The sequence below is a fragment of the Octodon degus genome, unplaced genomic scaffold (assembly GCF_000260255.1).
Source record: "Octodon degus isolate 3935 unplaced genomic scaffold, OctDeg1.0 scaffold00107, whole genome shotgun sequence".
In the NCBI taxonomy this organism is placed as follows: domain Eukaryota; kingdom Metazoa; phylum Chordata; class Mammalia; order Rodentia; family Octodontidae; genus Octodon; species Octodon degus.
The window spans coordinates 3,037,482-3,057,432 of NW_004524683.1; the positions used below are offsets into that span (position 1 = coordinate 3,037,482).

Below are 19,951 nucleotides of genomic sequence, written 5' to 3' on the forward strand. Positions count from 1 at the left end.
TTGCTGTTGAATCTCAGAGGTATTTTGTTAGTGGCATTATTATTATTATTATTATTTTTTTGTTTTATTCTTTTGAAATGGGAATTTCATGGGGCCCGGCAAGATAGCTCAGTGGTCTAAAGTGCGTGTTTAGGCAAGCTTAGGCAAAGCGTGTCGACCATGGTTCAATCCCTGGCACCTTGTGCTGCGCCAGCCCCACCTGGGCTGAGCTGGCCACAAAAAATTTAAATATAAATAAATAAGTGAAATGGGAATTTCAAAATTGATGAAATACTCACCAATACCCTGGACTGTTCGTGTAGTCTAGGCTGGCCTTGAAGTTATCCTACATCTCAGGGTGGCCTATAACTTGCAATAATCCTCCTTTCTCAGCCTCCTAATGCTCAGGGTTAATGCTGCTGTCTTTAAAAACACCATGTTCAGTAACTTCTACTATACTCAGGGACAATAGCAAAGCCATTAACTGCTCTCTCTGTTGTGCTCTCTATTTCTGGTACTCTGGGTTCCTGGTTATGATGCCATTTCATTGTGATCTAGGGCTGGGAAAGGGACAGTCCCAGCTAATATCTGTGTGGTAGACCTTCAGCTACTGATAGTGTCTCTCATTATCGCTGTGTTACCCTGTTGTAAATCTGCCTTAGTTCCTGGAGTTTCTTTCTGGCTTGTACCATCCCCTTAATGCCCTGGTTTGGGGAGATGAAAGCCCAAGCCCAGACTGTCTAGTCCGACAGTCATGACTGCTAGTTCTCTGCAGTTCTCAGTATTTCTCTCCTGTTCTGGGTCAGGAAGGGCTGCTGATGTGAATATCTCAGTTTTTGTGCTCTATATTCTACTTGCCTGGTACTCAGGATAATGATGCTTAGGTTGAGTCCCATGCATGGGCGTCCCCATAACTTTTCTCCCTGGAGGACTTTGAGTGTTTTACAGAATGATGCAATCTCCAAACTTGTGTCATAAGCAGAGTTATTAGAACAGCAGCTTTGCTTCTTATTCTTGCTGCCTGTATTTCTATATTTTGCCAGTTCACTATTTAGTTTAGGTTGCATTCCCACATATTTGGTCTTGCTACCACTTGGTGTAGCCACATAGCTACTAACCTGGGTGAGTATCTTTGAGTGAGCTGTGACTGATGCTTTCTGTACTGCTTTGATGTTTCACCTCATCTGGCATTGAAGGTGGCCCGGGGATCCTGTGGAACCTATGGACTATGTAGTTCACAGCAGTGACAGCGCCTAACTAACCCTGGGCCCCTTAATCTTCAATTTTTAATACAGCAAGGCCAGAAAGCTGAACAGTTTCATAATGTAGTAATGGCAGGAGAGGACGCTTTGTCTGTTGTTTCAGGGACGATCTGTTGTTTATATATTAAACTCCTTCAGTAAATTAAAACTTCAAATAAGTTCTAGCAGGTCCAAGGAGTGATATTCAATGTAGACTTGATAACCAAGAGTTAAGGGAAATAAAGTAAAAGTAAACATTAACCTTGCCATATGACATTTTAATACTGTATGCTCTTAGGAAATGATTTTTGAACTTTGTACTCAATTTCTGCTCTATTTTGCTGCCTGTGCTGACTTTGCTGTTTTGTAGAATACTATTCAGAATGCTTGTATTTATCCTGAATTATGTGTTTTAACTACGAAATGAAACAAATTAACATACATATTTCTGTATTCTTACTGCATTACAGGTCCTAAAAGATAGATTTGTACTAATCAAATCTTTATATAAAGTAATATACACCAAAGAGTCAAAGCCAAGGAAAATTATCATGTACATAATCTGTCTCATGTCGTTGTTGAGAGTTTTCTATTTGACTAAGTTTCCCTTTTGAAGAAACATACCTTAATGATTATCCTACAATTCTCTGCAACAGTTTCTCCACTCTCCAGCTCAGGATGTGGTTATAGAGATCCTCAAATCTACACTGCCTTTCTACTTTATCAGTGGTATGAACACCTGCAGTTTTATGAATGAATAGTTTAACCAGTGGTATAATGAGTCTCTGTGTTCATCAGAAAGGAGCCAAGCTTTGAGCACTGCTCTTCATCAGTAGCTTTCAGACACTGATTTATATTTGCATAGATGTTTGCTTTGACAAAAGAGAAGTGGTGGTGAGGGACTATTTCATATTAATTTCTCTTTCTTTGCTACAACCCCCATTTCTTAGGGATCATAATCCTGTTAATTACACAATTACTCAGTTTCTCAGATTTTAACCTGACACATATCCTACTTCTGTCCCCCTTTTTTTGAGGGCGTACTTTTGCTAGACATCATATCAAGTAATTTATCTACATTATTTCACTTAATCCTCACAGCTGTTCTAAAACTTGGGTAGGTAGTACAGTATTAGTTAATGTTTATAAATGAGGAACTGAGGCTCAAACAAAATTAGTTAAGCTAAGATTGTGAAAAAATTTTCCCCATCTAGTGTTGTCTGAGGATTATTTCTTCCTAACAAGTCACAATTTATCTCAGATTGTTAAATGGCAAGTTTTTTTGCAATCACACAGTGATTCTTTTTGCTTTGTTTTCAAGTAAATACTAAGGGAAAGGAAATATGTTTCTTACTAATTTTGTCTTTGTCTTTGGCACATGGCACAGGTAGTTGCTTAAATGCTTATTTGACTGATTTTGTTACTAGTAAGCTTATCTATAGGTCTGTTCTGTCACTTGAATATTTTGAAAATTTTTGTTTTTAAGACTTCTGACTTCTATTCTGGCAAAGGGGTGTGAAGAAAGGGTGAGATAATTAGACACTTAAATAGGATAAGGGGTAGTTTTAGTATTTACTAGTAAAATTTAGATGGTCTCAGATGGTCTCTACTTATTGTGACACTTTTTAGCAATACTTTTCACAATTTTTTTTTTTTTATGAGCAGAATATATTTATTGGGGTGAAAGAAAGCTCCTCTCTGAGAGAGGACAAATTTTATTTTGTATTCTTTTGAAGCATCTCATAAAAGTTTTGTTTTCCCCATTTGTTTTTGGTTGTGCTGTCTTGCCATAATGAAAGCTCCTTATATAATCCAACCTATTTGAAAGTTTATTTTTAAAAACCAGTTTAGCTTCTCGAAAGAGAACTAAAGATGATTTTTTTTCTTTGTTAAAGTGTAATTCAGTGGATATGAAAAAATTGTTTTCTACTCTTTACAAAAAAACCTAATGTGTTATAAACATGAAATTCTCACTTACTAAATTCATATTGGTCACATTAACAAACTGAAATATTTTGAAGTCTACGATTTTTTCTTTGAGTGAAACTTGACTTTCTATTTCTCCATTGGATTTTTGTATCAGATCTGTATCACCTTTTAAATATAATTTAGTTCTACATGTAACTTATTGATGAACTAAACATCTTTTTTTTTTTTTTTGGTAAACCTATGTTAGATGAATTCCCACAAACTTTGAGACCCAATTAAAATGTGAAATATTAAGAAAATAAAGAAAATAATATGGATTGTTAAAAGCAGCTTGAAAATGTGATGTTGTCAACCCTCCATGTCTATGTGTTATGAATCTGAATTCAGTGAACTGTGGATTAAAAATGTTTGGTGGAAAAAAAAAAGTACATTTCTTCTGAAGGTGCATAGTACAGTCTATTTATGTAACATTTGATATAAAACATGACTGTTATGTACTATAAGCAATTTAGAGGTGATTTAAATTATGTAGAAGGATGTACATAGGTTTTATGAAAGTATACCATTTTACATAAAGGACTTGAGGATCCATATATTTTGATATCTGTAGAGGTGAGGTAGTATAAGGTTTTCTGGAATTCATCACAGGAAGAACTGTTTACTGTTTTTGAGTTTTACCATTACCTGTCTATATTTTGCTTTACAATATAGTTAAAACTACTTAAATGAATAGTACAGATTCACTTCTGCTGGAAATGAAAGTTTATGCTAATTCTAAGAATTTGTATATACTACTCAGGAGTTGACCATTTATTTATTTTTATTGGTATCATTAGTTTATGAATAAGATAGGTACTTTTCCCCCTCACAAAGTGACATGAGTTACAGTCTGCCATAACATGTGCCCACACATCTTCAGGGTGAAAATGTAGCATTTCAAGCTCTAGTCAGGGCTGGTTATTCTTTTTTCACTTTCACAGTTTTGATGCTGCCGCCAGCAGTCTTCTCTGCATTTGTTCTGAATTCCATCTTCAGGGCATCCCTCAGTGCCTTTGCATAGATCTGGGAGTAGTGAATGTAGCTGAGTCCAGCCTATTGCCAGTAGGCCATGAGGATGTCACGAGAGGGGTCGTGTGTTGGACTGAATCGCTAGGAAAATTGCAATGTCCAGGAGTTGACTCTTTAAAAAGAAAGTAAATGTTATTTTATTTTAAAACTGTTCATATCAGTCAGTTGAATTATATACTTGATTTTTTTGCAGACATACAGGCTAACTTCATTTTAAAAATGAATTTATTTCCAACAGGTTGTCTATGATATTTAACTAATTTATTTCTATTACTAAAATGGTTTAAACAAAATTAAGTACAGTAGAGTCAGTGGTTTAGCACACATATAAATGTGATGACTTGGCAATACTTCCTGCTAGTTTCAAGGATCAACTGACATAAATTAGTGTATGCTTGGAAAAGAACATATAATATGATAGTTAAAATTCCTGTTTATAATTAAATGTTTGTGTCAGTTTTTAAATAATTGCTATTTAGTGTCAAAAACAATTTTTTAAAAAAATGTACTTGTATATATAAATAAAATAGTAACGTACAAAATCGATATTTATATACATAATTTGTATTTCCTATGATGATATCAGGTTCTAAGTTTTCTTATTGATTGATTGATTGATTACTACCAGGAGTCAAACTCAAGGGCTCACACTTGCCAGGCAAGTGTGCTGCTGAGCTACATCCCCAGCCCAATTAAATACTCACCCCCCCCCCGCCCCAACGGGGATTGAACTCAGGTCCTTGCACTTGCCAGGGAAGCACTTATTCTATTGAGCCAACTCCCCAGCCCCTACGTTTTGATTTTATTTGGTAACTTTTAATTAATCTGATAGTTTGGTTTTGATTTTTCCTTGGTGTACTGTGAGTTGAACCTGGGTCTTGCACATGCTAGCTAGGCAAGTGCTGTATCGCTGAGCCACATCTCCAGCCATTATTATTTTTTACATTTTGTATCAGAGTTTTATGAAGTTGCCCAGTACTGGCCTTGAAGTTGGCAGTCTTGCTACTTACCCTTCTGAGTAGCTGTGATCACAGGTGTACACCATTATACTAGGCTAGTAACTTTTTATATTTTAGGTGCTCATCTAAATACTTCATCTGTTGTACATATACTCAGTTTCTCTTAAACATAAACTTGCTCTATTTTCTTAATGAACAGTCAAACTTAAAATCTCTGCATGGTAATAATAAAATGGTAAACACAATTTCATGTATTTTAGATACTAAAGTTCTGTAAGAGTAACTTTTTTAGTTATAGAAAACTGAATAGGGTTCTTAATTTGAATAGCTCTTATTACTGACTTTAAGCTTCTTTAGCAGCTGTGTAGAATGTTTTTGAAGATATGTTTCAAAAAATACGTTTCAGTAGCTCTAAGCCAAATTTTATTAACATGTTGGCATTTTTACTTTTTTATAAGAAGGTTTACTGTATTTTTCTTAATGCCAAAATTGAGATATAATTCTAAAGGCCATTGTTCTATATAGCCAGAGATCTGTTTTTTTGGTTTTTTTTTGAGATCTGTATTTTAAGAACATACCTAGTGCAATAGCACTTTTATAGATTTTAGACGTACAATTTTGGGATCTTATTCTTTTCCTCTTTTTCTCTGTGATTTATTACACAAACACGAATATTTAAGGAATATATAATGACTGGGTACTATGTTCAAAGTATGAGATACCTAAAAAATTATGGGACTGTATTGAAGGGTTGTAAAATGGTGCAGAGTTCTCAAAAATTGTTATAAAACTTCCATTAATATAAACATCTTATTAACTATAAAACAGTGTTGTACAACAGTTGATGCAGTGCTATTGGTAATTTTGATATATTATAATAAATAGTGCCATTGTGCTATTGATATACTATGAACTGAAGACCTTATTTAATTACATCTCTAGACTTTCTACTAATGTACTTTCTCTGGTTCAAGATCTATAATACACAATAATTTTTCAACTCTCCTTGACTACTGATACTCTGTGATAATTCTTCAATTTTTCCTTGTTCTATGACCTGAACTCTGGCAGAGTACCAATTAAGAATTCTATAGCATGATTCTCAGGTTGGGTTTATCTAATATTTTCTCATGATAGAATTTGTACATTCTTGGAATTTATACCAAATACTATATCTGATTTTCTCTATTAATGCAAAATGAGGTACATGATGTGAATATATCTTACATGTGATATTGACTTTGACAGTTGATTAGGATGATGACTCTGTGTTACTATTTTTCCTTTTGTAATTAGTAATATCTTCTGAGGAGATATTTTGAGACTCTGCAACTATCCTGGTTTTCATTAAAGTTGCCAGTGAATTTTATCTCCTCCCTTGACTTGATATAAAACCTGTTTCAAGTTTTTTTTTTACTGGTTGTCATAGGTTTTACAGCATACAGTCTTTTTTTTTTTATTGTGTTGTATATTACATTGTTTTTGAGACAGGCTCTTGCTAAGTTCCCTAGGCTGCACTCTACTTGTGATCATCCTGCCTTAGCCTCTCAAGTAGCTGAGATCACAGGCTTGTGCCACTGTGCCCAGCTACAATATAAATTTTGATTAATATAAATCTACATTTAAATACATATTAATACATTACTTCACATAGTGACCCTATAACATTGTATTTACAGCTCATCCCATCCATTTTTTTAGTGTTGCGGTCATATATTTCACTTTTACCTATGGAACGAACACTGTTTTACTTCAGTTAGTTGGATTGCTATTGTTTTTGCATCAGGTTGTCAGATTTTTTTTTTTTGAGCAATTACATGTGAAGAGAAAATTAACTTATATTGTCATTTGTTTCATTTTCAGCTTATGTTTAAGTTTAGGTTTCAGTTTTTGTCTAGTGGCATGTTTTTGCTTATGCTTTTACCCTCTCCTGACTTCATTTAGCATTTCATGTGAAGTAAATTTGTTACCAGTTTATTCTCAAAATTTTTTGTGTGATGAGGAAAGGTTTTTTTTTTTTGTATTGGAGATTGAACTCGAGACCTTGCACTTGCCAGGCAGAGCTTATTCTACCTGGTCCATAGGGAATTATTTTTGTTTCTTCAGTTTTGACAGGTATTTGTACTAGGTTGATAGTTGTTTTTTATTTTTTTCTTTTCCAGCACTTTAAAAATACCATTTTAGGGCCGGCCAGATAGCTCAGCGGACTAAAATGCTTGCTTAGGCAGGATGCAGTGGCTGGGGTTCGATTCTCAGTTTTCCCTGCTGGCTCCGCCCCCTGGGGGGCGAGCTGAGATATAGATTGAGACTAGGTGTGATGGCACGTGCCTGTAATCCCAGCACTTGGGAGGCTGAGAACAGGAGAATCAGAGTCTAATCTGTGTAGTGAAACCTTGTAGACTCTGTACTAAATACATAAAAGTAAGAAATAAAAAAAGATACCATTTTATTCTCTTTAGTTTCAATATTTTCTAGAGACAAATTTGTGTCTCTTAGCTTTTTTCTTCTGTGTTGTCTTTTCTATCCTCTGCCTTTGTTTTTCAACAGTTTGAATATGAATATGATATTCATATTGTAGCTCCTTTGAGTTAGTGCTTCATCTTGAAAATTTTTGGTAAATATTTTTTCTACCAAATCATAAATTCTTTTATTTATTTTTCTTTTCTTTCTCCTAAGATTCTAGCTATCTATACATTAAATAGTTTAATGCCTATACATTAAATACTTTAATGTATAGATAGTGTTGCCCTATAATATTGGCTACACTGTTAAGCCTATTTGCCCATCTTTTTTCCCTTATTATTTTAGTTTGAGTGATTTCTGTAGACCTTTCTTAATGTTCAGTTTTTTTCTTTGACCATTTCAATTCTCATGAGCCTTTTTGTACTTGGTTTTTGAGACAAGGGCTCTCAGTATGTAGCCCAGGCTGCCCTCAAATTCAAACTCCTCCTTCGCTCATCCTCCTGAGTGCCAAAATTACCAGGGTGCATCATCATTCCTCTGTTTTTTATTTCACGCATACTTTCTTTTTGTTGTGTGTGCTTGCTTTGTCAGCACATATACTTACTTTTTGTTGTAATTACTGATCTTACCTATTACTTATTTTTTCTATTAGAGTTTTTATCATATTAATCATAATTAGCTAAAATTCTATATTCTATTGTCAGTATCCTGTTTTAGTCCATTTCTGATGATAGTTTGTCACTTATAAATGTACTTTTTTCTGGTCTTTTTGTGTGCATTGTAATTCTTTTTGTTGAAAGTTGGGCATCATGTGTAGTATAACAGAGAATAAGCTGAGTATATTTTATTCTTGGAGATAGGCATGACTTTCTTTATGTAAGTTATTAGTGTAATAATTTGAGTTGATGTAATTTTGAGTTAGAGTTGAAATTTATTTTATCCCATAGGCTTTGCTCAGTGCATCAAAGCCAACACATTCTTCAGCTGATCCTTGTATTTAGGGCTGTTGATTGGTTTGGTTACTCAATATCACATGCATGTGTGCATGTACTCATGTATACACATGTGTGCACATACAGTTTCTTAAAAATTCTGTGTTCTACCCTCAGCTTTTACTTCCAGCTATGTTTCACAGTGAACATGCTACTTACAGAACTACTTATTATTTTACTATTTAGCTTGGTCTTGGGGCATGGAAGACATTTTTTGTTGCTCAGATAAGCCAATTCAGAATTGTGTATTGGGTTTATAGGCCTTGGATGATGGCCTTGTCAGAGTCCCTGTCTCTCTTCAGTTATAGTTCTGAGCTAGCCTGTTTTCTCGCCCCACTTCCTGGATTAGAGGACTTTTCTCCCTCTTTCTCTTCTAGAAATTAAAAAAAATGCATCTGTAAGATGCTATGGCTTTCCCCATTGCCTTTTTCTTTCTCCCTTATTAAAAAACAAAACCAAAAAAAAAAAAAACCGTAACTTTTTTTGCTTTATAAAGAGACATAAGAGTCTTGGCACTCATTTGTGCCCCTAAGTGTAGTGCCTGGTGCTTCTTTTTCTTTTGTTTTTGACCTCAATGGAGAATTTCTTGGGACTCCCCCACCCCCTCTTCTGAGAGCAGTTTGGAATGTTCATGGAGCAAAAATCCTGTAAGAGCTCAAGGACTACCTTATATTTGCCTTCACTCTCTCACGAGTGCACTACAATTTTCTATCGATTTGCTGTTTACCCTAGTGGAATGCTTGCCCTGGTAAAGCAGCACTCTCATCTCTATGCACACACCTCTCTTTTTAGATATGGGATCATTTGTGTACAGTGTGAGCTCTGCATGCCTGTGGATTCAGTCATGAACTCACTGAAAGTCATGAACTAAACATCTCTCCCCTTCACTCCATCCTTCTACCCAATTTCTTTCCTTCTATTTCCATGGTAAGGTGGGAAGCAACACTTTCTTTATTTCCCCAATCACCATTGTCATTATTTTTTAAAAATCTCTAATATATTTTATATTATTTCTTTGCTCAAAATATGTGTTTAATTTTAAAGTTTCTGGATACAAAGACTTTTCTTTCTTTATTTTTTGAAAAATGTATTTGGTACAGGGACTCACTGCACAGCTTGGGACTCAGTGCTCCTCCTGTTTTCAGCCTCCCCAGCGCTGGGATTACAGAAGTGTGCCACTACGCTGGGTCTCATTGGCCAACTCAGTGTACCCAGTGTGGGGCCGGGATCAAACCGAGGTACCTGTGCTTGCCTAAATAGGCGCTTAGTCCACTGAGCTATCTCGCTGGCCCTTACAAAACCTTTTCTTTTTGGTGGTGCCAGGGATTGAACTCAGGATCTTGTGCTTGCCAGGCAAGCACTTATTCACTGAGCTACCTCCCTGGCCCTTAGAAAGCCTTTTTTTGTTACTTGTATTTTGTTTCTAACATCTGGTTACATTGTGTTGTATTCAGAGGGTTTAGTTGTAATATTTCCAATTTTTGAAGATTATATTTCTTTGTGATCTAACAAGACTGATTTTTCTAGAGATGTCATTGGCTTTTGAGAGCATTTGTTATTATTAGGGCATAATTTCATAATCTGTTAGGACCAACCTATTGTTATCCAGGAGCTCTACCTTTTTTATATTTTGTCCACTTGCTGTGTCTTGTATGGAAAGTGGTATATTTATTCTCCTGTCCTTACTGTGTCTGTTTAAACCCTCTATAGTTTTCTCTTTTTGAATTTCTAATTTTCTTCATGCATAAACGTTCATGAGAGTTAGACTCATTAGTAGATAGAAGTGACCTTTGTGTTTCATGCTTTGGGATTTAATTCTACTTTGTGATCAATTGACTATGCCTACTCTCTCTTTTTTTTTTTTTAAACCTAATGTGCCTTTGTCTATGCCTTTATTTTCAGTCTTTTGAGTTACTTTTCCCTAATTGTGTCTCTTGTACAGTTGACTCTTACTTCATGAACCACGTTGGTCTCAGCTCTGTAGTAATAGTTGATAATTAGATAGTTTCTTGTATTCACTGTGTGTGCTTCCTATGAGATTTTTTTTCTTTGTATTTAAGGAAGCATCTTTTTTTTTTTTTTTTTTTTTGCAGTATATCACTGTATAAGTATTCTTTAAGTATCCTTTTGCTTTTGTAGCAAATAAGTTGTTATTCAATTTTCTTTTTTCTTCTTCCAATAAAAAGTGCATTATTTAGCTGGGTGCAGTGATAGATGCCTATAATACTACCTATTCAAGATGCTGAGCAGGAAAATCAAAAGTTGAGGCCAACAAGCGCAATTTAGCGAGGCCCTGTCTCAAAAAGCTAGCACACCCTGGGATCAATCCCCACTACCACCATGAAAAATTAATTACACTTTTCCTTAGCATTTATATAAAATTATCTTAGTTAACTTGCTTGTTCTTAGTCAATCCTACTTTGTTTTGGTGATTAGTATTAGTCAGGGTTTACAAGGGAGTAGATTTAATACAGGACAAATAATTTATAGGAGTATTTTATAATATTCATTCAAAAGTCAAATGTAGACACGTGCAAGAGATTGATCTTTGCCCTGGAAAACTGAAGAATCCAGCTGAGGACCTGGAAGCCATGGCAGTGTCCCCTTGTGCATCGACGTCAGAAGGCACAGGGATCTGCAGTGGAAGACTGAAGGTCTGTGCTGGAAAAGGCCAGGGACCAGTGCAGAAGGCTGCAGTCTGCACCAAGCAGATGACTCCCATGTGAAAGCGAAGGCCCCTCCAAAAACAGCAGCCATCTATGTTCAGCAGCCTCTGCTCTTCCTACTGTGGGAGATAGGGAGGAGGTGAGATGCTATTTGTAGTCTCTGTCTGGTCCCTTGTAGGTGAGCTGCAGTGGAGGCTGCCAGTATTCTGGAGTAAGGCCCTTCCAAGGGAAATAAGCAGCATGCAGTCTTCCCCTCGAGTTCTCTCTCTCTCTGTCCCCGCCTTCTCCCCCCCTGCCCCCAACCATGCTGACTCAGTTCAGGCTGGGTGGTCCCACTTAAGTTGACCATTAATTAATCCAGCACAGTGGTATATGCTTATGTTTTAAAAATACTCTTACTACAGGTTTCTTAGTCAACAATTTTAGATAAAGGTCTTCCTCTTGTAGCTTTCTAAACCAGGGCTGACTAAAGCAGAATTCTCTTAAATTCTTATGATTTAGAAATGTTTTCTGTTACCTTGATATTTGAGGGATAGCTTGGTTGTGTATAAATATTTGGTTCACGCTTTCTTTGAGATTCTAAAAATTGCTACTCCCCTTTTAATATATTGGTTCAGAAATTCTGAAGCTGGTCTTAATCTTTTTCCTTTAAAGTTATTTGGTCTTTTTTTAGAGGCCTTGTGGATTTTATCTTTATGTTTGAAATTCAGTCATCTTACCAGAACATGTTACAGATTGATCATTCTGTATTAATTTTCCATAGGCATCCAGTGAGCCATTTCATATAGATTCATATCTTCCTGTATTATTGGAAAAATATTTCAGACTAAAATTTTAATTTTTAATTCTGTTCCACTGTCTTTCACCTACTCTGTTCAGGGACTTTGCAACGTAAGTATTGTTATTTCTTTGTCTTTTGTTTCTATTGTTTCTTAGATACTTTTTATTTTTCTTTTATGTTAATTTTCTAAGTTGTTATGACATTCTTTAATGCCTTTTGTTAATTTTTTTTGACATTTGTTTATCCCTTAGGCGTGTTGCAGTTTATTAATTTTAAAGTTAATTTTGTCTTTTCTTTTTCCTGAGTACCATCAACTTTATTTCATTTCTTTTTAAATTTCTGATTCCATTTATTATTTTCTTTTTTTTTCTGTTTATTTCTTATCAGATACTTTTTCAATTTGTTTAAAGCAATGATCTGTAGCTTTTTTTTTTGCTTCATAATTCTTTAAGGGGAAGGAGTTTTCTCTCTCTCTCTCTCTCTCTCTTTTTTTTTCTCTTCTTTTTTTTTGGCAGAACTGGGAATTGAACTCAGGCAGGCCCTTGAGCTTGCCAGGCAAGCACTTATTCTACTGAGCTATGTCCCCAGTCCCTGTTTTTTAGCTTTTTTTTTTTTTTTTTTGAGGGGATTTTCCTTACATAATTTTGTTTCCTTTTTTTGCAATAGTTTTCATAGTTCTGATGTGTGTTGTGTATGTATGTGTATGTGTATATTCCCATGTTGATTGTTTTGGTAAAGTGTGATTTACAAGATTTTACTTATTGGAATCTTCTTTTGTCAGTTTAGAAAGGTTTAAGTTTTCATTTATTTGTAAGGGATATATAGGTAATGACTTTTCTGATTTTTTTTTTTTGTCTCATAAGAAGAACCTTATTTCTCATTTTGCTTCATTTATTTGTAAGTTGATGTTAAGGAGGCTTCTCATTTCATTGTTGCTTTTTTATTTTTTGTAGTTGTGTGTTTCTTAATCTGTGTCCTTTTGAGTCATGCCTGCCCTTGACCACTTAACAGTTTACTCCTAGTGTCACTCATATAACATGTTTTGTTTACATACTATTTTAAGATGCTCAGGCAGTGTCATTTCAACCAGTTGATTTTTGTCGTAGGAGACATACTTCCATGTCTTTGTTTTGTACTGACATTTTCCCCCAAACTTTTTAGTTATAAATGTTGTATTTGCCTTTATTTTTAGTAAAATCTAAAAAGTTATGGTTATTTTCTCTTACTAATTCATGTTTATTTTATTTGTGAAAACTAATATGTTTTGCTATAATCTATAAAAATTATTTATTGTAAGCAATTAGATGTATTGTAATTAGATGTAATTTTTAAATTTCTCCAGAACTCAGTGATATTCTTTTACAGTACAGAGTGGACACTGTTTGGAATACAAAGACTGAATAGGAAGGAAGTGCCAAAAAATCTGCAAAAGAAAACACTGAAAAGGGGGAAAAGGTTAGCATATCAGAGAGGAAAAGTCTGTGTTATAAAATGGAAAGACAAAAAGACATCCCCTTGTCAAATATTTATAATACAGAAATGATAGAACTTGAAAGAAGAAACAAAATGAAAAAAATTCCATTAGTAGTTAATGATTGTGATAATTCTATAGTTGATAATGACAAAGTTGGCCAACATCTAACAAGCTATCCTGTAATCAAAAAAATGAGGAAAAATTATCATTAGAACATATTTATGTATCCTTTGGAACAAACAATATGGAATTTATTCATAACAAGGGGAATTCAAAACAGTCATTTAGAATTTAGGTTAGGTCTCATAGGTTGAATAATTGAAAAATGTCAGATAGTGAAACATTATTATCTTAGACATTTTATTAAAATTATACCACTCACAGAAAGATAGGAAGGGGTTACCACAACAGTGTAGAGTATGTTATTCAAAGACAGACAATAATGCAAAAAGAATTCAGAGACATACTAAATACTACTTTCCAGATTGTAATGTTGGATTATGTATTGAACGTTTTAAGATATACTATGCACAGACAAATTATTGAGTAAATTCAATAAAATAAAATAGCCATCTCTATATTTCCTGTTATAAAATATTTTTAAAAAAAATATTTAAGGGCCGACCTGAAGTAGTTTCTTAGGCAGAGCACAGTGGTTGGGGTTTGAGCCCTGGCATACCGTGCAGGCCCTGTCCCTGGGGTATGCTGAGATGTTGATTGAGACTGGGAGTGGTGGCGTGGGACTGTAATCCCAGTGCTTGGGAGGCTGAAGACTCAAAATCACTCCGAGTCTGATCTACATAGTGAGACCCTGTAGAGCTTGTAGATCCTGTCCTAAATGCAGAAAAAAAAATTGTAACTTTAGGTCATCCTGTATTTAAGTAATTGGACTGATTTTTAAAAAATTCTCTTCTCTTCCTCTCCCCTGTGTTCATCTCTTGGTTTCTTTCCTTTTTTGCAAGAGATCTATCTCCCTGTTTCTTGTTATTTGTCTTTTATTTATATTTTGAGTTTTTCAGGTAAGAGAAACCATATGATAATATAGGGTTGTGTGTTTGACTTATGTCACCTAATGTTATAGTCTTAGGAATTTTAGTCATGAATTGATGTTGAATTTTGTCAGAGACTTTCTGTATCTATTGAACGATGGTTTGATTTTCAAAATTTATTATTATTTTTCTTTGTTGAGACAGGGCCTAACTGTGCAGTTCAAGCTCACCTTTATCAGTAATTTGTTGCATTTCTTGAACAGCCTTTACTATTCAGTCCTTGTATGGTTTTTAAGATTTTGACTATGATGTGCTATGGAGAGGTTCTTTTGTGATCATGGCTGTTTATGGGTCTATGTGTCTGCCTTATCTGTATGTTAAATTCTTTCCCTATTTGGGAAGTTTTCTGCTATTATTTCCTCACAGTTTTCTGTTTGAAAAATGTCATTTATACTGCCTTCTGATTTTTCAGTAATTCACATTAATCTCAGATTAAATCACATTTAAGTTAGTCTTCACATCATCTAGCAGTTGTTGCATCTATTTTTGATATTCTCTTACTGTTTTTGAGGTATTGCTGAATAATTGGTCACTGGCATAGCCCTTGTCTTCTTGTTCTGATAGTTTGTCCTCACATTGATTGCTTCTGCTACCCATACTTTCGGTTGAATTTTTTTTATCTCAGTTTGTGTTTAGTATTTTTTTATGCATTTAATTCTTTGCTAAATTGGTCATTCATATCTCTATATATCTATACTTTTTTCTTAAAGCATAGCTGGGTTTTTCTTAGTATCTTCTGTGAACTTGCTGATTGCTTTATTAGGTCTATTATCTGTTTAAATCTTCTGTGTGCTTACAGAGTAACTTGTTTATCATTTTTTGTTTTTTAAATCTCCTGTTAAGGTGAGAATAATTTGGTTGCATAGCTTTTGATTTGCTCCCCACCCATCAGCTTTGGGGGAGTTTGGCGGTTTGGGAGGCATTTTGTTGTCTTCTCATAGCATTTGTTTTGTCTGTGTGATGGAGTTTTCAGGTTGATAAGAGTAGAAGACTTTGTTGCTAGTGTAGAGACCTCCTTAGTTACTGCACACTTTTTAGTGATGCATTCTGGATGTGGGTAACTGTATGCCTTTGTCTCTATTCTAAGATTTAACCACTCTGGCTTATTTGGGAGGACAAACTGCAGTGTATTTGGCCTAGCACCTAGTTTTCTGGAAATGGGCCACAGTGTTGTGAATGACCTAGGGAGGCCAGATACTGGCATAGAGAAAAAACCAATTAATAGCAACAAATATACTATCTTGGCAGTATCAGTAAAATCAGGGATAGCATCACGGATATACTGCATATAATAAGTCCCTGACTTAATGAGTTCTGTTCCAGGAGACTTGTTTGTAAATCAGGTTGGTTCATCAGTTAACACAGTGAGCCTTGTACAGTACACCTATAAAAGTTTATAGCTCCAGTGTTCATAAATCAGGGACTTACTGTATTGATATGCTCTAGGAACCAGTAATGTATCACCCTTAAGCACAGAAAAGAAATCTATAATTATAATGCAGTGAACCTGTGACTTACAAACTCAGTTTATTCCCAAAGGCAGTATGCAACTCAAGTTGTCAGTTGAAGGTTCTGGCTCCTCTACACTTCTAGCTCAGTATATCAGTGATCTGCCTCTTCCAGCCAGGCCCCACCTCTCATCGCAGGAGAATTTTGGTGTCATTCCAGGTCCAAACCACAACAGTGTGTCTGTATCTAACTCCTAGTTAGAGTATGAAATTCAGTAATACTTAAGACAAAGTTTAACAAGGTCTTAAAGTGTTGGTTAGAAAGTAAAAGGAAGTCTAGAATTCCAAAGAAGTTAGAAAGTATAATGAGGCCCTTGGATTCCTAGTGCAGATAGGAAATGTAAGAGTCCAAAACTTTTAGTCTGAAAATGTAGTGGTCCAGCATTCCTAGTTAGTTGAGGAAGTGTAATAGCCTAGCACTTTGCCAAATATTAGCAACTGGTATGGAGGTTTGTTGGAACAGAAACTAATGATCAGAGTGAAGTTTTGGAATCATTAATTTATTCAGGCCATGCTTCTTGTTGATCTTGAAAATTTTAAGTCCTATACCTAGGTGTTTGTTTTTACCATAACATTAAAACAAAACACCTACGAAATCCTTTTCTACCTCACTTTTCATTTTCTTTTTGGCTGACTCTCTGTCTTTGATTTTTCAGTAGTTTATTACGTGCTTAAACATAGCTTTCGTTTTACATTACTCTAATTTTGTAGAAAGATTTTAACATTTCCAATTATTTATTAGACAGTCTATTTAAATTTATGTATGTTTTTCCTCATTCTCTTTGTGTTTTTGTCTTTTTGCATCTGATCTTCTGTTTAGCATCATATTTTTTCTAGTTTACAGATTTTATAGTGTTGCTGTAGAGTATAAATATTATGGGGCAAATGCTTCTAGTGTTTTTCTGAAACATGTTTTTCTTTCTGTAGTTTTGAAATGTATTTTCCCTGGGTATAGATTTCTACATTGCTTGTTTTCTTTTAGTGCATTGACTTAAAGACAATATTCCATTCTTTTCTGACAGGATTGCATGGGTATTGTGTTTATTGATTATGTTTTCTAAACAGGAACCATTTTCAAGGATGAAATCTAGGTGGCTGACCTAGACTAATCTTCAAACAGTCTTAAGCTGGTATGCCTAAGGATTTCCAATAACTCAAAACACTGGAATAAATTTAGCTAATATCCTTGGACATTAGCATTTTTTTGTTTTGGGTGGCAGGATTTTTTTCTCCTCTACTATTTTCTGCTTCTAGTTTCTTGAATATACTAGCTTTGTTCCTATCTTATAATATTTGTACATGCAATTTCATCTTACATACTCATTCCCCAAGTTTTTCACATAATTGACTTCTCATCTCTTAGATCTTAAATATTTAACTTTTCAACAGCCCTTCCTTAATCACAGTGATTTTTTCCCCTATAAAAAAGAAAAACTAATTAACAAGTTTTAGTTGGAATAATTGCTTTCCTTTGTCTCCAGGTTAAACAAAACTGATAATGGCTTTATATTGCCTTTTATAATCTGTATATCTTTTATTTTTTATTTATGTGTTTGGCACAGGGTCTCACTGTGTAACTTGGACTCACAGTGAACCTACTGTTTTTAGCCTCCCCAGCAATGAGATTACAGATGTGTGCCTCGACACCTGGACTTGGTGGCCCCCTCAGCACGCCTGGGTGCCAGAGATTGAACCCCTGTCCCAGAGCTTGCCTAAGCAGGTGCTTAGTCTGCTGAGCTATCTGGCCAGCCTTTCTTGTAATCTGTTATATGTATTTTCCACTTCAGTATTTTCCTGACCCAGGTCTTTGCTCAAGTCACACACAACTACTTTTAGCTTCCTGTATAGGCTTAATACTGTATTGATACTTTGCACTGTGAAAGAATAAAAAATCCCTTCTATGATGCTCTCAGTTTGGTCTCTTTAAGACTTGCTTTAAGTAAGTGCCTGCATAGGCAAGCACAGGGATTGGGTTTTATTCCACTCCTGCACGCACTGAGCTAGACTGAGTCCAAGTATTTGGCACACGCCTGTGATCCCAGCTCTGGGGAGGCTGAAAACAGGAGGATCACTGCGAGTCCAAGCTGTGTAGTGAGACCTTGTACGAAATCATAAATTTAAAAAAAAAAAAAAAAAGACTTGCTTTAAGTATCGTCTTTTATTTTTTACAGCTTTCCCTCTTGTATTCAGATGATTTCCATTGTATTGTATTTACAGCATTCTACATGCTCTTCTATTTAAGTCATTAATAAGGAAAGAGTTACTAACTTTGTAGTCAGTCATACAGTGAAATTCTTGAGGAAAGGTTTTATTTATTTTTATTTTTTTCTGTATTTAGGACAGGATCTAAGGGTCCAGCTATACAGATCAGACTCATAGTGATCTGCCTGTTTGTGTTCAGCCTCCCAAGTGCTGGGTTTACAGGTGCGCCACGATGCCCAGTCTCAAGTTGCCTCTCAGCACAACTCTGGGGGCGGGGCCAGATGGCACTCGGGAGTTGAATCCTGGCTGGTGTGCTCTGCCTAAGCAGGCACTTTAGTCCGCTGAGCTATCAGGCTGGCCCGGGCAAAGGTTTTAGAGAAGGGTTTAGAGAAGGTTTTAGAGAAGTGCAAAAACCCTGTGTTCATTCTCTATTTAAAACAAACAATCAAAACAACCTTTCTATTTAAGCTATGATGGTTCTCATTAAGAAAATGACCTTTTTTTTTTTTTTTTCGGAACTTTGGACTGAACTCAGGCCCTTGCACTTGCCAGACAAGTGCTTATTCTACTGAGCCATCTCTCCAGCCCCTAAAAAACAACCTTTTATAGTATCTAGGTAATAACAGAAGACCTGTTGGCTGGCCACCCTTCTGGGTAGTGTTTTACCTGTTGACTTCTTGGGTTGTGTTGGTGGGGGAAAGCAGATTGTGTTGCTTATTGCAGCCAACTTAGATTGCTGAAGTACATTCATAAAAAGTACATTCTCTAGTAATTGTTTCAAAAAGGGCACATAAATAAATCTTCTGAATTCATCAGTATAAAAAACTGGCCATGCTTTTCCTGCAAAATCAACCATCAGATTGACTGGATACTGGATTTCAGGTTGGAAGTTGTTCTTGTGAAGAACTGTTACAATGTCGCCCTACTAACATCTAGCATCCAGCATGCTCAGTGAGAAGTCTGCTGTTAGCCAGATTCTTGTATCTTTTTCTGTATATGACTTCTTCTCTCTTTGGAGGTCTTCAGGATTTTCTTTCTCTCACTAGAACTTCAGAATGTCACCAAGATGTGCCTAGGAGTGAGTTTTCTCTCATCAACCCTGCAGGAGATTTGATGAGCACTGGGCTCAAGACTTGAGTTATTCCTGAGCTCTGAAAAGTTTTCTTCAACTACATCTTTAGTTATATCCTCTGCCCTGTTCTCTTTTGTATCTTTTTCTGGAATGCCTATTACATGGATGTTGGAGTTTCTGAATTTATCCTCTCTGACTCATAGTTTATTCATTAGTTTCTTGAACATTTGTGTTGTATCTTTAGGTACTTCTTCCATTTTAATGTCTATCTATCTTCTATCTGGTTGTCTAGATTGCTCATTCTTTCTTTGAGTTTACTCTGCTGTGAAGGCCATCTACTGAATGTTTAATTTCCAAGATGTCTGTGTGGAATTTATTTATATTCTCAATCTGCTCTTGTATCTCTGGAAATGCTGATCACCTTTCTGAAGTTGTTTTTTTTTTTTTTTTTAATGTTTCTTGGATTAAGTCTATTTCTTTGGATGTCACTTCTATTTGAAGAGTGTTTTTCTCTTTTTCTGTTTTCCCTAAAAACTTGGTTTTGAGAGAGAGAGAGAGAGAGAGAGAG

At 35.3% G+C, this 19,951-nt stretch overlaps 1 protein-coding gene and 1 pseudogene across 1 annotated transcript in view; one reads left to right on the top strand and one right to left on the bottom strand.

The window, feature by feature from the left end:
• Faf1 (Fas associated factor 1) overlaps nt 1-19,951 on the top strand; it is a 424,408-nt gene that overhangs the window by 53,851 nt on the left and 350,606 nt on the right. The gene's annotated exons all lie outside the window — the stretch shown is intronic.
• Nucleotides 4,047-4,259, bottom strand: LOC105743239 (annotated as a pseudogene).